At 45.3% G+C, this 18,099-nt stretch overlaps 1 pseudogene; it reads left to right on the top strand.

Annotated features, from left to right (window-relative positions):
- Nucleotides 1-16,142: 16,142 nt before the first annotated feature.
- On the top strand, nt 16,143-16,261 carry LOC115644654 (annotated as a pseudogene).
- Nucleotides 16,262-18,099: the final 1,838 nt, after the last annotated feature.

Raw genomic sequence — 18,099 nt, 5'->3', positions numbered from 1 at the left:
TGGTGGCGAAGTGGGAGATGAACCGCCTGTATTAACCAACCAGCCCCAGGAATGCTCTGACCTGTTTCTTCCAGACTGGTCGGGGCCAATTTTGTATTGCCTCTAACTTGTTGAGTTGGGGCTTCACCATGCTTCTCCCCATTATATACCCAAGGTATTTGGCTTCTGCTAGCCCAATTGCGCATTTGGAGGGATTTGCGGTCAGCTCCGCCTTCCTCAAGGTATCCAGGACTGCTTCCACCTTCCTCAAGTGCGTCTCCCAATCTGGACGATGTATAATAACGTCATCAAGATAGGCGGCTGCATACTTGCCATGTAGACGCAACAGTTTGTCCATGAGCCTTTGGAAAGTTGCAGGAGCCCCATGTAAACCAAAAGGGAGGACAGTGTATCGATACAGTCCCTCTAGTGTTGAAAAGGCCATTTTCTCTTTATAGATCTTGGCCAAGGGAATTTGCCAATAACCCTTAGTCAGGTCAAAGGTGGACAAAAATCGTGCTTTCCCCAGTCGGTCAATTAACTTACCTATCCAGGGTATAGGGTACGCATCAAATTGAGACACCTCATTCAGTTTCTGGAAGTCATTGCAAAACCTCATACTGCCATCCGGTTTAGGTACTAGGGCCGCTGGGCTTGACCATTGGCTAAGAGACTCTTCAATGACCCCTAACTTCAACATTTTCCTGACTTCTGTCTTGATCTCTTCTCTTTTCACTTCCGGGATCCGGTTTGGCTTGACATTCACCTTCACTCCAGGCTCTGTGAGGATGTGATGGTGAACCTCAGTAGTCCTGCCTGGCTTTTCTAAGAACATGTCCTGGTTGCGTTTGATCATGTTGATCACCTCAGTTCATTGGTCAGGGGTTAACTCTGGGGATATTTCCACTTGGCCAGGCGGGTTGCTCTTGGGAGGAGGTGACCCTAGAGTGACCACATGAGCTTCTCTGTCTTGCCAAGCTTTCAACAGGTTTATATGATAGATTTGTTCCAGCTTCCAGCTTCCAGACTGTTGGACCTTGTAATCGATCTCTCCAATGGCTTCTATTATCTCATATGACCCCTGCCATCTGGCCAGAAGCTTGCTCTCCGCTGTGGGTACGAGCATCATTACCCAATCTCCCACCTGGAATTTTCAGATCGTCGCTTGGCGATTGTAGTATGTTTGTTGGGCCCCTTGTGCCCATGTGTTCCCGCACTATGGGAGTGACTTGGGCTATCCTGTCTTTCATCTGCAACACATGCTCGATGAGGTTTTTCCCTGGGTTCGGCTGTTCTTCCCAACTTTCTTTGGCAATATCCAGTATGCCGGGGGGGTGGCGACCATATAACAATTCGAATGGGGAGAACCCAGTTGAAGTCTGAGCTACCTCCCTTATCACAAACATTAGGTATGGTAGCAGGGTGTCCCAGTTCTTCCCATCCCGGCTCACCACCTTTTGTATCGTGTTCTTCAATGTTCTATTAAAACGCTCGACAAGGCCATCGGTCTGCGGTGATAGACTGATGTCATTAGGGTCCGTATGTGGAGCATTGCACATAGATCCTTCATTAATTTAGACATAAAGGGGGTTCCTTGATCCGTCAAGATCTCTTTGGGTATTCCCACTCTAGCAAAAATTTGGATTAATTCTTTAGCTATGGTCTTAGACGTAGTTTTCCGTAGGGGAATGGCCTCGGGGTACTGGGTGGCATAATCTAGCACCACCAGTATGTGCTGATGGCCTCGGGCTGATTTTTCTAGCGGACCTACTAGGTCCATAGCTATTCACTCAAAGAGGACTTCAATAATCAGCAGAGGTACCAAAGGTGCCCTTAAGCGGGCTCGGGACCCATGTAATTGGCATTCCGGACATGAGGCACAATATCATCGGACTGCCGCATATATTACAGGCCAAAAAAACCTCTGCAGAATTCGATCCAGGGTTTTATCTACCCCTAGATATCCCCCAAACAGATGGCTGTGGGCTAGCTCCATCACTCCCCTCTGACGTTTCTGTGGTACTAGGAGCTGTTCCACGACTCGCTCTTGGATACGGACTACCCTGTATAGCAGATCCTTCTTGATCATATAATATGGCCCTGGGCCTTTGTCTCTTCCTTCCACAGGGATCCCATTCACCTCAACTACTTCTTTGTGAATATTATTATATATTGGATCATTGGCCTGATCCTGTCCAAAATTCTCTAGTGAAGGTCCAATTTGCCCAAACTCAGGGGGTTCTATTTCCCCCTCTCCCTCGAGGGAGGTCCCTGGGGAACTGGGTCCGGCTTCTGGCTCATCGACCTCCTGCCTAGTTCCCTTGTCAGTCAGGCCAACTCTTTCCCCTACGAGTATATGCTTCTGGTTCTGGGTCAAGATTCTCGTTCCCCTCCTCTTATCTGCCCTCCTTTCTGGCCGAGTTTTCTTGGTCTTCCGAAGGGGCAAGAATAAATCCTGGGCAAATTTATGGAAGGCAGGGGGGCTGCTAACTATCGAGGTCATCCCATTGCTCTCTGGGTTATTATCTTCTTCTGACTCCCCTCCAGGAAGTAGACTGCCAAATCCTGGGAAGTCTCATCCTATGAGGACTGGGTAGGGGAGTTTCGGGACCACCCCCACCGTCACCTTAGTGGGGTTTCCCAGGACCTCTATTTTTACTGGGATGGTCTGGTAGTAATAGACATCCCCATGGACACAGGATATCCCTGTGCACTTGTCCCGGGATAGTTGATCATACCCGATCAGCTTTCCCGAGACCAGAGTGACTGCACTTCCTGAGTCTACTAACGCGGTGGTCTTTATACCATTCATTTTAACTTGCCTAGTATATCTATGAGGGACCATCGCTACCCCCAGTAGATTTATCAAGTCACATGGCTCTTCTAGATTTCCCAGGTCGCATTGCATGGGGTCCTCTAGGTTTGGGCATTGGGCAGCTATATGCCCTATCTGTCCACATGCATAACATCGGTACCCTGCTCTGGGCAGCCCTCTAGTTTTCAGGCTGTGAGGCATTACCCCCCTAGTCTTTCTCCCCCCATCCCCAGGTCCCTCCGAGTACTCTGGCCGCTCTTTGGCCTCCTTCCTGCCCTCCATAGTTCGGCCCGGAGCTACGGCAACTCGGGCCCGTGGTACGTAGACTTGCCTCCTATTCTGGCACCTCCCTTCCCCAGTGGTCAAAGGAAGTTCCTGCACTGCTAGGTGTCTCTCTACAAGGGCAACTAGCTCATCATAGGAGGAGGGATCATTTTGACTGACCCATTCTCTTATGTCTGGCAGTAGCCCTCTCATGTACCTGTCCACAACTATAGTTTCCACAACTTCCTCCTGCTGGTGGGTCTCGGAGCGCAGCCACTTCCTGGCTAGATGGATCAGGTCAAACAGCTGGGACCTCGGGGCTTTGTTGACTCGGTATTTCCACTCATGGAACTGCTGTGCCCTTATGGATGTCGTCACGCCAGAGATCACCAGAATGTCTGCCTTTAGCTGGGAGTAATCTGAAGCTGCTTCTGTTGTCATATCAAAATATGCTTTCTGTGCCTCCCCACACAGAAAAGGAGCCAGGATACTGGCCCATTGGTCTTGGGGCCAGGCCTCCGGCAGGGCCGTTCTCTCAAACTCAAGGAGGTATGCCTCCACATCATCATCCACTGTCATCTTCTGTAAGTAGTGGCTCTCCTGCAGGGGCTGAGTCCCGTGGGGGCCATGTGCTAGAATGGTCAGAGACTTTAGCTGGTTCACAACCTCATGCAGGGTGGCTCGATCCTGAGCCACCAAGCTCATCAGTAGTCTATTTGTCTCCTGCTGTATTTGCACTGCCTCCTGCTGGGCAGCTATCTGTACAATGGTAGCTTCTTGTTGGGCCACAGTGGCCTGCACCAATGCCTTCACTACATCCTCCATTTTGTTTTCTTTTGTTTGTTTGTTTGTTTGTTTGTTTGTTTGTTTGTTTGTTTGTTTGTTTGTTTGTTTGTTTGTTTGTTTGGTGTTTTTTTTGGGGGGGGGCGTTTTACCCTGCCCTGAGACAGTTTGCCACGAAGTCTCACTCACATCCCACCTCTGACACCACGAGTGGCAAGGCACCTTCTCAGTCTCCTCGGCATCTGCTGCTTTTAGCCCTGGTGAGACAGGCTTGGATAATGCGGTCCCCCTTGGGACACAGGGGAAGTCTGCTCCTCATATCTCCATCTGTCCTGTTTAGATTATTTTTACTCCTTTGTGAGAGAGAGTACTGCCTCCCCTCCTGGTGAGGCTCGCTGTCTTGTTGCTCCTACACTCCTGGCAGCAGGGCTCCTCTCTCTGCTCTCCTCCCTCCTTCCTCCCAGGGAAGGGCTTAAAAAGGTCTCAGGCAGCCCTAAGTTGGAATTAGCTGATCCTAATTAGCCTCAGGTAGTTCCCCCTCGGCTGATTCTAATTGTTACCTTGGTAACCCTTTCTCAGTTGAACTTGATTGACCTGTAGTTGCCTCCCAGTTGATAAGGAGAAGGGCCTTTTAACCCTCTGGGACTGATTCCTACCCATCCCTTGCAGCTATCTGTCCTGAGTTTATCACACTATCCCAGAGGGAGGTTTATCCTTGTTTTGTTGTAACTTTGAAACTAAGGCTAGAAGAGGTTCCTTTGTGCTCTTTGACTCTGATTACTCTGTAAAGTTATTTTCCATCCTGATTTTAATAAAAACCAGACTGATTTTTCCATTGTCCAAAGACCCAGGGGTTTGGGTCTTTGATCACTTTGTAACCAATTGTTTAGGATATTATTCTCAATCCTCCCCAGGAAAGAGGGGGGTAAGAGCTTGGGGGAATATTTTGGGGGAAGAGGAACTCCAAGTGGTCCTTTCTCTGTTTCTTGTTAAATCACTTGGTGGTGGCAGTGTACCATGTTTTAACCTAAACTAGTAGAAGTAAACTTAGGGGGCTTTCATGCGGGTCCCCACAACTGTACCCTAAAGTTCAGAGTGGGGAAGGAACCCTGACATCTTCCTTAGAGGTTCTTAAGGCCTGGTTTGACAAAGTCCTGGCTGGGATGATTTAGTTGACGATTGCTCCTGCTTTGAGCAGGGGGTTGGACTAGATAACCTCCTGAGGTCCCTTCCAACCCTGACATACTATGATTCTATGATTCTTCACACACTGAAAAAAATACATTTTCTTTATTCATAGAAATGAATTATGAACAACTGACTCTAATAATGCCAATTCCATATTTTATGCCATGTGTCAACAATTCCTACATGTCGTGGTGTGGTAAAGCTTAATAGGCAAAAGCAGAAACATGACGTTGGGTACTGGTTATCCATCATTGTTCCTTAATGCAATGAAACCCAGGCTAGGAAGTCTATGCTGTAGAGAGTTCCCCATTCACCTTATTGCTCAAAACCTGAGGCCTGGTCTACACTACGCTGTTAAACCAATTTTAACAGCGTTAAATCGATTTAACGCTACACCCGTCCACACTACACTGCTCTTTATATCAATTTAAAGGGCTCTTTAAATCAATTTCTATACTCCTATAAAATGAGAGGAGTAACGCTAAAATAGATATTACTATATCGGATTAGGGTTAGTGTGGATGCAAATCGATGTTATTGGCCTAATTATTTTACAGTAGCTACCCACAGTGCACTGCTCCAGAAATCGACGCTAGCCTCGGACCATGGACGCACACCACCAAATTAATATGCCTAGTGTGGACGTGCACAATCGACTTTATAATATCTGTTTTATAAAATCGGTTTAAGCTAATTCGAATTTATCCTGTAGTGTAGACGTAGCCTGAGAGTGGGGAAAAAAATCCACAAACTTCTGCCAATTCATGCTCTGGGGGGAACATCCCAGCTAGATGCACCCCAGGGAAAAGAACTGGGCATCTCTGATAGCAACTCAGTGGAAACACCTGCTGTGGTAAATGATGGGGGTAGTACCCCTTTTATGAACACCCAGCCAGTCAGTTATCTATAAAAATCTTTCTTAGTAGCTGTTCTCTACTTGCCTTACATGTACAGAGTAAAGACGTCTCACTGAAATGCTTAGATAAGAGGAAGTGAGTTGGCACCTGGCCAAATGAGCCAATGGGAAGACTAGAAACTTTTAAAATTGAGAAACAACTTCCCGTCTTTGTCCGAGTTGTTGTTTTCTCTCGGCTGGAGAAACAGAGAGCAGCAGGTGTGCTGTAAAGATTGGGCTGGATATGAAAAATCATCAGCATTTAAACCTAAAAATTACTCATTTGGAACTACAGAAAAGCAAGTAGAACAGGAAATGTTTAGTTAGGCGTGATCAGGTTTACCGCTTTATTTTGGGCTTGCGGAGTCTTCTGCGCTAAACACAGGAGCTTTTGGTTGCTTTGTAACCTTTAAACTGGACTCAAAGGAAGGCATTCTTGGATGTTAATGATTTCAGTTGCTGTTTTCATATCTAGCAACATCCTGATTTTCCAGATGTGTTTTCTTTATTTTTTTAATATAATCATCTTTTAGGAACATGATTTGATTTTTGAGTTTTAAAAGCAAGAGGTCTGTGCACACGCTACTGAAATAGTTACGTGGAACAAGGGTTCCAAGATCAGCTGGTACAACAGCTGGGTTTTCTTTTGTTTGTTTACTTTCTTCGCTTCCCTGAGAGAAGGCTGGAAAAGCCAAGGGACTTCAGGGAAATGTTCCCAAGTGAGTTTTCCTGGATTTTAAGAGGCATTTTTTTTCACTTGGTTGGTGGCAGCACTACTACCAAGGCCAAGGGGATCTGTAACCTTGGGAGTTTAATACAAGCCTGGAGTATCCAGGTATTTTTAAGGTCTTTTGCAGACTCCCACCTTCCGCTCTCAAGGTGCCAGTGTGGGGAATCAGCCTTGACACCTGCTCGTTCACATTAGTGGCTAAAACAAAGACAATGTTCAGCTCCCTAATGAAAGGGATGGGGAATAACCTGCTCTGGACATGCACACAGTTTTTATCACCCCGTTTCCATAAAGGATGTAGCAGATAAAAAGGGGATTTCTGAGACAGGCTGTGAAAATGAAGGCGGCTTCCATATGAGGACAGACTGAAAGTCTGGGCCTGTTTAGTTTGGAGAAGAGACAAAGAAGGGGGCATATGAGAGAGGAGAGAAAAATAAAGAATGGAACTGATTATATTCAAATGGACAAACAGAGAACAGGTCCCAACCAGTAACATCTACAGGCACCTAGTGCTTCAACTAATTCCCCAAAGCTGAGATAAATTATCAGCAAAGCTGATTGGGAGAAAAGACTTGAGAGACAAACATGGGAATGAAAACTAAGAGTTCTTTAAAAAGAGTTTATTAGATAGTTAAAAATCCAAGATTCCACAATCAAGAAAGTGGACAACTTTGGACAAAAACCTGGTTCAATGACAAAGCGAAGGTAGCAATTAGGGAGAAAACAATATCAAACAAATTGTGAAAAGGTAAAATAGACAGCAAATACAAATTGATATGTGATGTTAAAAACATCAGGGGAAAATCCATGCTAAGGATCATCAAAAGGAAGTTATTAAAGAACAAAAGAAATCCTGGAAAAGGTTTAGGACAATTACTAGAGAGAGAAAGGAAACTTGTTCATCTTTCAGAAAAGGTAGATGTGTTCATGGCATAATTTTGTTCTGCATTTGGAAAGAAGCAGAATGAGGTGCTCATATCACGAGAGGATGAAACACTTTCCTGTCTAAGAGCAGTCAAGAAGGGTGTTAAACAGCATTTCCAATAGAACCTTAGAGTTGCAAACACCAGAGTTACAAACTGACCGATCAGCAACACCTCTCATTCACAATTGTAAAAAAAGGCAAATACAGAAAAATTCTATGTTAAACGTAAAGTATGAAAAATTAAGAGAAAGTTAAAAAAAAGACTTAAGAAGGATAAGAAACAATGGAAAAGCTGGTATGGGATTAGTTTAAAGACCCTTTAGGAATTTAATTAATACCAGTCAACAACAGGTCTTGTAAAATAAACCTTATTTCTTCCTTAAATGACAGTACACATTTGGTTGATCAATGGAACTGCGCAGATGCAATAGACTGAGATTTCTCTGAGGAATTCCAATTAGTAAGGGAAAATATTCAGATAAAAAAATGAAGACTGTACAATATCAGTGGAGTGGACATAAAATTGACTAAAAACTGGCTAGCAGACAGATCTCAGAAAGCAGTTGTAAATGGACCATTGTCAGTCAATGGGGTTGTTTTTGGTGGGGCTCTGCAGGGATCAGTTCTAGGCCTGAGGCTATTCAATATTTTCATTAATGATATGGGAGCAAATAGAAAATTACTGCAGATAAAATTGGTGGCCAACCCAAAGATGGGCAGAGTGGTTACAATGAGGAGGTGAGGGCAGGTGCACTGATTGATCTGGTGTGTTTGATGAGTAGGGCCCATGCAAACAAAATGTTTTAATACAATCAGATGCAAACTTACCATCTCAGAAGAGGGAATGCAGGCCTGACCCATAGACTAGACCACTGTATTATGGAATTCAGAGGTCCTGAAAAGGATTTAGGGGTCACTGTGGATGACTAGCTCATTGTGAGCTCCTAGTGCAATGCTGTGGCCAAAAGGGCTCATGCAGTCCTTGGATGCAAAAAGAGGTGAGTGGTGAGTTGGAGCCGGGGCAAGATTTTACCTCTGCACCTGGCATTGGTGAAACCAATGATGGGTAGTCCTGGGGGCTAGATTTCAAAAGGGATGCAGAAAAATTGGAGAGGGTGTAGGAAAGAGCCACAAAAATTTTTGGAGGCTGGAGAAAATGCCTGACAGTGAGAGAGAGACTGAAAGAAATGCATGTATTTGTCTTAAATAGTAACAATGGGCTCTTAAATCAGGAGGAGAAAGGCAGAACAAGGCCTAGTGGGTAGAAGCTAAACACCAGACATATTTCAGCTGGAAATAAGGACCAATGTTTAGCATTCAGGATGATTAAGCATTGGAACAAACAGCGAAGAGAATTGATGGACTCTCCAATTCCACATGTCTGCAGATCAGGACAGGATGCTTTCCTGGAAGATCTTCTTGAGGGCTTCTCAACACATAACAAGCCACAGCAACACTGCTATAGTGCTTCAGTGTACTAATAGCTAGGTCAATGTATAAAAAAGATGTAGGGAAACTGGATCCAGCGGCAAGTGACAAAGATGTTCCAAGGGATGGTATACAATCCATAGGCGAAAGCTGAAAGACACATTTAGTTTGGAAAAGTGGAGATTAAGGAGGGTCATGATAACAGTCCTCAAATACTTCAAAGAATTCTATAAAAAAGGTGGTATAGAGTTGTTCTCTCTTGCCAGAAAGGGCAGGACAAGAGGCAATGGGTTTAAACTACAGCAGAGTAGATTTAGATGAAATCTCAGGAAAAACTTCCTAACTGCATGAACTGTAGGACAATGGAACAGAAGAACTCAGAAGGTTGTGGAAGCGCCTTTGCTGGAAGTTTGCAGAATGAGGCAGGACAGTCATCTGTCTGGGGAAGGTTTAGACCTAACACATCCTGTTTCTTGGCACAGAGTTAGACTAGCTAATCATTTGGTCCCTTCTGACCCAGGGGCTCTATGATTCTACATTGTAAAATCCTACTGTGGATCAGGCCTTAGTGACAAACAAGTCAAGAGGCTTAATATAGGGGTAACTGGGTGAAATTCAATGGCCTGTATTATATAGGAGGTCAGACTGGATGATCTAATGGTCCCTTCTCACCTTAAACTCTATGAATCTATTGATAAAGAAAGCAGACCAGGCATTTCTATTTGCTGTGACAATTCAATTCCCTTTAAAGTCTGAACAAGTGACACTGTTAAAACGTAATTGTTTACATAATTCACAATTGGCCTGTGTGACTCCTTGCCACAGACATTATTGGACATTATCAACCAGAGCCCTGAAATGCAAGAGGAGGAGGTGACCGTCTCAGTACATTAACGCACAGCTGGCTCTTAAAGTCTTTACTCACTTCTTATTCCTAGGGGAGTTTTGCCTCAGTGGAGCCTGAGCAAACTATGAGTCAGGGCCCCAGAATTCGGACTTTGTATTATACATCTACTAATACCTTTCTCCTGGAGGATCCACTGGGCCGCTGGAAACATGCATTCACCTTGGGCTGGAAGCCATCAGCTGGGGCGGACAGGTGAGCACAGAAAATACTGGAGCAAACTCATCCACTGTGGCAAGGGCCCTGGGATGTTTAATGGCTGTGCAGGGCAGAAAGTACCACAAACTTACTGTCTATCCCAGCATGCCCACATTGCACTGAGTTTGTCAAGGGGTTGAGCTCCTCTGCAAGAGATGGTACCTGTGAATTCTGAGATGGAAGTGTCCTCCTTGGAAATCCCCCTCAGGTAGCCATGACCTACAGCTCTCTCAGCCCAGCATCTGCAGCAGCGTCCTAAGCCGAGAGCTGACACGGTTGTGTGCCCCATTTATAATAGCTTTGTGCAATCCCAGTGGGATTCACTCAGCCTCTAGGGGAGATGCAGCATCTGGATGCAAACAGGTTGGAGACCAGCCGGTCTGTGCTTTTCTGCTATTTATCCAGCTTTAGGAGTAAATAGTAATTAAGGGACCTTCCCAAAGGAAGATGAGAACTCTGCGGCTCTGTGCTGAGTCAGAGAGCAATAGGCTGCTCTGTGTATTTGTATATATGTAAAAATTATGGTTGATTAGGAAGAAAAACTAGGGCTTAGTCCTCGATCTCCATAGGGTCTGATACCCTGTCAATACCCAGGATGGAGGGGTAGATAATAGACAGATAGATCTGGAGATAGAAGCTTGTGGGGAGCACCTGGGTTTTAAGCACTGTTATGAGACTGAACACATTCTCCTCTCTGAGTTGAACAGGGGGATATTTCCTCCTGTATTCAAGTGACTAACGCTCTGTAGCTGGCAAACATGGATTGACCTAATCTGTAGCTAAAGGCAATGGCGGGTGGTGGGACCTAGGCCCCTACTTATGTGGATTATTGTGTTTATTATTTATGATCATTATTTGTGTTGTGGAAGCCTCCAGAGGCTCCGCTGCAGTTCAGGGCCCATTGTGCTGGGCCTTCGCGCACACAGGAGAAACAGCCCCTGTGTGACATCATTGACGGGAACTGTGACTCTATAGACCATTGTTGCAACCAGGGTCCCATAGTTACCCAAAGCTTGTACAAATGAGGTGTCTGTGGAAAGGCTGTAATTTGCTGGTTAGGATTGTGCTGTCTGTAACTGTGTATTCTGTTTGTATTTGAAGTTATGAATATTGGCTATGTACTTGTAAACCAATGTGTTTCATTCTGAGCAACATGAGTGAAGCATTTGGTCAGCTTCTTGAGAAAGGACTATTCTGGATAAGTGCCCAGTCAAGAAACACTTACCTGACATTGGACCTTGGGAGACTCCCATCCACATCTGAGGAGCCTTCCTGGGAACATTCAAGGTGGCATGTGAGCAATGGCTCTCTGCCTGCAAACTGAGTCATGCATGGACATGTGACTTACCCATGTGACTCCAAACTCCATACTGCTGTTGTGATTTTCCACAGTAAGAACAAAGGTGTCCTTCCACCTGACAGAGGATATAAAAGGCTCTTAAAACCCCTCAATTTTGTCTTCTATCCTGCTTCTGACCTCTGGAGGAACTTTACTACAAAGTGATGCTCTAAACAAAGGACTGAACAACCCATCCAAGCTGGGATGTTTGTTCTCCAGAGACTTGATTGGTTTAAATCAGCAGTAATCCCATCAAGCCTGAAACAAGCCTGAACTAAGAACTTCACAATTGTTGTGTGTATTTGTTACCATTTAACCTGTTTTAATTCTAATCTATATTTCTTTCTTTTTATGACTAAACCTTTAGATATTAGATATTAGATTCTAAAGGATTGGCAACAGCGTGATTTGTTGGTGAAATCTGAATTATATATTGACCTGGATCTGGGACCTGGTCCATTGAGATCGGAACAAACATTTTTTTCTTTTACTGGGGTATTGGTTTTCATAACCATTCATCCCCACAAGGTGTGGTGCTGATGGTGATACTGGAAAACTGGAATGTCTGAGGGAATTGTGTGAGAACCCCTAATAGATCAGACCAGCTGATTTAATGTGTGGGAGACATCTCATTGAATACTACCAGAACTGAGCCCTGAGCGAAAACTCTGAGAAGCTCATTAGCTGTGGAGCAGCGTCAGTGCTCAGGTTGCTTTGTGCAGGCTACAGGCTGAACCTTAGGCTCCTGTAGGGTCAGGCAGGAGATGAGCCGGGTTTGAGAAATGCAGCAGCACCGAAGTTCAGTATTTACCTGAGTACTTTATGGATCTAGCCCTGAATGCCTTTCTGGAAGATATTTTAGTCAAACACAAATTAAGGTTGTTCAAAGCCAGGGGGCTGGCTGGGGATGCTTGGAGGAAACAGCCAAGTTCCCGGACATCCACCTCTCACTTTTAAAGACCTCTTTCCTCCTATCTTTGTACAAGGTATAGGCTCCCTGCAGCAAAATAAACTTTTACCTGCTCTTCTCATCCTCCAGTGGCTCTAGTGTCCCAGCTGCTTGCCCTGCTAGAACCCCAGCAACATAACTTCTTTAGGTGGCTGGCAGCTGTAATGCCATCATGGGACGAGAACATGGCATGATGCTCTATGATTGAATATGACCATTTTTATCATTTTTGCTATCATGATTATACTATTGCAGCAAATGTTGTTGTGGCAAACTGGGAATGTTCTTAATGTATTCTCTGAATACTGTGTTGGTGCCTCAGTGTCCCCTATGCAGTTCTTAAGTATCTAGGTGTTAGGATAAGGGTGTGTGATTGCTGCAGAGCAAAGGGCCAGTGCACCTAAGTGCCTGACACTCTATCACCTAGCAACTGGTGGCCAGGTCCCCTTCTCTGCAAAGGTGCCAGCTGAAGGTGTTGGAGACAAAGAGGTCAGGTGACCTCCTGGCCCAGGAAAGGAACTGAGCAGAGAAGGAGGGGCTGGAGGGGTTTTCAGTCTGGAGCTGGCTGGGGACGAGGTGTGAGGGCAGATGTGGGGGTCTGGCTCACTGCCCCCCAGAATGGACCCGGCCGAGGGGTTCTGTTCGCTGTACCTACAAGCTCTGTTTTAGACCATGATCCTGCCATTGAATAAACCTCTGTTTTACTGGCTGGCTGAGAGTCACGTCTGGCTGCAAAGTGGGGGTGCAGGACCTGGTGGCTTCCCCAGGACCCCGCTGGGGCGGGCTCACTGTGGGAAGCGCACGGAGGGGCAGAAGATGCTGAGTGCTCCAAGGAGAGACCCAGGAGGTGAAGACGTGTGAGCTTCTTGCCCTGAAAACAGTCTGCTCCAAGGGAAAGGAGGCTCCCCAAAGTCCTGCCTGGCTTTGTGGGGAGCAGTTCCAGAGCATTGCCCAGGGACTCTGTGACAGTTGCACATTACATGTCCTCTTAGATGTCAATGGGAAAGCTCTGATTTATGTGCATGTATCATCCTTGTGTCTGAACTTGTGGTTACTGTTGAGGTACTGGTATGAGAGGAGCAGTGCCAGGTCATGGCCAGAGCAGTGGTGCTGGGGGACTGAGGACTCCTAGTTTGTTATTCTCAGCTCTGCCACCAGCTCATTGTGTGGCCTTGAGTAAATCACTTTCCCTCTGTGTGGCTCAGTCGGTCCGTGACATGGGGAGAACGCTGCCTAGCTAAAGAGTTTCTAGATGTAGTGACTAAAAGCGTCACACAGAACATACGTTAGACTCAGCTTCACTGTTCAGCTTCAGCCCCTGGGTAATGGTGCCCTGTAGTTCAAGATAAAGTGCCATGTACATGTGTGAATAGCTGACTAATGGCAGATGTGTCATTTATCATCATCCCTGTGAGCTACAGAGCCCACCCCAGGCTCTGCCTGACCACTCACCCTCCAGGTATCCCAGATAGCACAGGGGATTATCCTACAGCCTATCTCAGCTGTTCTCCTTCTACCATCAAATCTGATCCCTTGCTCTGCCCCTGAGGCCAGGAACAGGGCAAATAGCTCCCGGAACCATCCCCATTTCAGGGACTCTGCCTGCTACAGGCTCCCAGGAGTTAAAAAAGGGAACTGAAATCAAAGCAGGTAATCCACAGGATGGTCTCTTCCCTTGGGAATTTGTAGCTAAGTAATGGGCGCAGGGTCTTGAGGGAATAGGGAGAGAATAGGGGGAGAAGGAGGCTGGGCTATGAGGGAATTGGACAGGAAAGGGGCAGGACATCAGTGGTCTAGTTACCAGCAATAAGAAATGTGGAAGCTCTATAAATTAATGAGCTCTACACAAACAAATTCCCTACTTTGTCACCCTGAGAGAGCACAGTAAGGCCAGGAATGGGTTTAATGTCTCTTTGACTATCCCGCCAGTGTTTCAGAGGAAAGGGACCAGCACCACGTCACCAGCCAGCTCTTCACAGAGCTCGGTCTGAGAGCCAGAGCACCAGGAGAAAACTTTAGGTCCCTTTATGAAGCAGATTGGTCACTCTTCACACAAATAAAAATGATATTTTTATTATTCTGTGAAATAAACTATGAACTTACTGTACTAATAGTAACTTTCTACTTTATGATGCTCCATACATCAATAATTCCCACACATTGTGGTGGGGAAACCTTCATAGGCAGCAGCAGTAAATAGAAGTGTGGATACTTGCTTCGTCTGTATGAAGTGCAAGCTGGTCTCCATATTGGAAGAGAAGGTTAAAGGACTAGTGAAACCTGCATTGCATCAGAGAACATGAAGATTTTCTGAATAGAAGTCAATGTTTCATTCTGGAAGAAAAACATACCGAAGAATCAGAGAGTACAGTGCTGAATGGGGAAGAATAGTGGCAGCATGTGATTTCCAGAAGAAGAAAGAGGAGAACCTATGTACCCGCAATGCAGATAGAGATGCAAAACCGTTTTCAGGCTCTCTGCACAGATACTACTCTGGAGAAGGACTTGGAAGAGCCCTGTGAGGGAAGGGATCCGAAGGAGACCCCATTGGCTGAAAGGCATGGGCTACATTTCCCTAGGGATGGGAGTTCCATGACCAGCACTCCCAAAGAGAGGAAACAGGTGGTGGTGGTCGTGGACTCCATCCTAAGGGGGACGGAGTCATCCAACTGCTGACCAGACAGGGAGATTCGCTAAGTTTGCTGCTTGCCTGGAGCTAGAATCCAGGATGTGGCGGAGTATCTGCTGAGATTGATCAAGACCTTGGACTGCTACCCCTTCCTACTTCTCCACGTGGGCACCAAAGATACTGCCAAGAATGTCCTTTAGTGGGTCACTGCAGACTACATGGCTCTGGGAAGAAGGAAAAAGGAATTTGAGGCACAAGTTGTGTTCTCGTCCATCCTCCCTGTGCGGGAGAAAGGCCCACTCAGGGATTGTTGAACTATAGATATGAGTGCATGGTTTCCCAGGTGATGTCGGAGAGAGGATTTCGCCAGGGGACTGTGACCTAAGCCCAGAAGTAAGTGAGGAAGTGGGATACCGAGAGGAAATACAAGGAGGAGGGTACAAGACAAGAAGCCTCCTATTCATGCTGAGAAAGTAGGGGAATCAGCTAGTTACTTTAGGTGCACGTACTCGAATGCAAGAAGCCTGGGAAAAAAGCAGGAAGAGTTGGAAGTCCTGGCACAGTCAAGGAACTATGATGTGATTGGAATAACAGAAATTTGGTGGGGCAGTTCATATGACTGGAGTACTGTCATGGATAGGTATAAACTGTTCAGGAAGGACAAGTGGAGGAGGAAAGGTGGAGGAATTGCATTGTATGTAAGATAGTGGTATGCTTGCTTGGAGCTCCAGTATGAAACTGGAGAAAATCCTGTTGAGAGTCTTTGTGTTAAATTTAGAGGTGAGAGCAACAAGGTGATGTTGTGGTGGGCGTGTACTATGGACCACCAGATCAGAAGGATGAAGTAGATAAGGCTTTCTTCAGACAACTAACTGAAGTCTCCAGATCACAGGCCCTGGTTCTCATGGGAGACTTCAATCACTCTGATATCTGTTGGGAGAGCAATACAGTAGTTCACAGACAATCATGGAGAGTATTTGGAGAGTGCTGGGGACAACGTCCTGGTACAAGTGCTGGAGGAACTGACTAGGGGGTGTTCTCCACTTCACCTGCTGCTCACAGACAGGGAAAAATTGGTAGGGGAATTAGAAGTGGGTGACAACCTAGGCAGCAGTGACCTATGGCCAAACCGGACTGAATACCCCTGATCCTGTCGGATTTCAGAAGGTAAACCATCCTGGGCCTGGCTAGTACTTGGATGGGTGACCACCTGGGAATCCCAGGTGCTATAAACAAGGGAGGAGGGATAGCTCAGTGGTTTGAGCATTTGCCTACTAAAGCCAGGGTGATGAGCTCAGTCCTTGAGGGGGCCATTTAGGGCAGTGGGGTAAAAATCTGTCTGGGTCTTGGTCGACTAGATACTTCCTGAGGTCCCTTCCAACCCTGATATTCTATGATTCTGTGGTTGTTCCGTAATGTAATGAAAGCCAGGCTACAGAGTCCATGCTGTAGAGAGTTCTCCATTCAGTGGCGTGCTCAAAATCTGAGAGTGGGAAAAAAAAACAATCTTTGCCAAGACATGTGCCTGAGGGAAACATCCCAGCTAGAACATACCTCAGGGAAAGGATCTGGGTGTTATTGATAGGAGTTCAAAAGAAACACCTGCTTATTCTCAGCTGTGGCCAAAACAATGAAAACTGTTTGGAAAGGATGGACAATAACCTGCTCTGGAGATGCACTCAGTTTGGTCACCCAGTCTCTATAAAGGATACAGCAGACAGAAAGTGGGTTTCCAAAACAGGCTCTGAGGATGGGGGAAGCTGCCCTATGCAGAGAGACTGAAAAGTCTTGGACTGTTTAATTTAGAGAAGAGACAAATCAGGGGGAATATGAAAAAGGAAGGAAAATAAAGAATGCATGGAATAAAAAGAGAACTGTTCCCAACCCATAATATCTATAGACATGTAGTGCTTCAAGAGGGCTATTTCCCAAAAGCTGAAACAAATTATCAGGAAAACTAATTGGGAGTAAAAATTTATACAGCAAATTAGGAATGAAAATTGGGAATTCTTTAAGAAGAGTTTATTGGATAGCTAAAAATCCACAATTCCGTAGTCAAGAAAGTGTACATCTTTGGCTAACCACACAGTTCAAAGGCAAGGGGAAGGCAGCAATAATAGGGGAGGGGAGAAGCAATATATAACACATGAAAAAAAAGGGAAAACAGAGAGCAGACAATACACATTGAAAGTTTTTAAAATTCATAAGGGACATTAAAGGCATTAGGGAAAAATCAATGCTTGGCAGAGCTAAGGATCACAAAAAGGAAAAGGAAACTTATTAATGTTGCAGAAAAGAGAAATGTCTTGAAGAAATAATTTTGTTTTGCATTTGGGAAGAAGCAGCATGAGGTACTCATATCACAAGAGGATGAAATACTTTCCAGTCCATTAACAGTCAAGAAGGGTGTTAAACAGCATTTCCAGTAGAACCTTAGCGTTATGAACACCACAATTACCAAGTGACCAATGAACCACATATCTCCTTCTAAACCAGAAGAACACAATGGGGGTGTTGTGGGGAGAGGGAATACAGACATTTATGTGTTAAATCTAAACTATTAAAAAATAAAGGGAAATTTGAAGAAGAAAAAAAAGAGTGGAAAACGTGTATGAGATTAGTAACAATATGCTTCATGGAAAACTGGTCTTGTCAAATCAACCTGATTTCATCCTTTAATGGGAGCATGTTTGTTTGTTTAATGAAAGTACACAGGTGCAATAAACTTCAGTATCTCTGAGGCATTTGGTTTAGTAGGTGAACACATTCAGATTAAAAATCGGAACATTGTACAATATCAGTAGAGCAAATTGGCTGACTGACAGATCTCAGAAAGCCCTTGTCAATGGGTTATTGCCAGCCAATAGAGGTGTTTCTAGTGGGGTTGTGCAGAGATCAGTTCTAGGCCTGATGCTATTCAATATTTTCATCAATGATCTGGAAGCAAATAGAAAATCGGTGGAGATAAAATTTATGGATGACCCAAAGATGGGCAGAGTGGTTAAATTCATGGTGGTGAAGGCCATAAATGGCTATTAGCCAGGATGGGTAAGGAATGGTGTCCCTAGCCTCT

The sequence above is a fragment of the Gopherus evgoodei genome, chromosome 1 (assembly GCF_007399415.2).
Source record: "Gopherus evgoodei ecotype Sinaloan lineage chromosome 1, rGopEvg1_v1.p, whole genome shotgun sequence".
Lineage (NCBI taxonomy): Eukaryota > Metazoa > Chordata > Testudines > Testudinidae > Gopherus > Gopherus evgoodei.
Note: the sequence above shows the minus strand (reverse complement) of the source record. Positions and strands in the feature narration are given on the sequence as shown.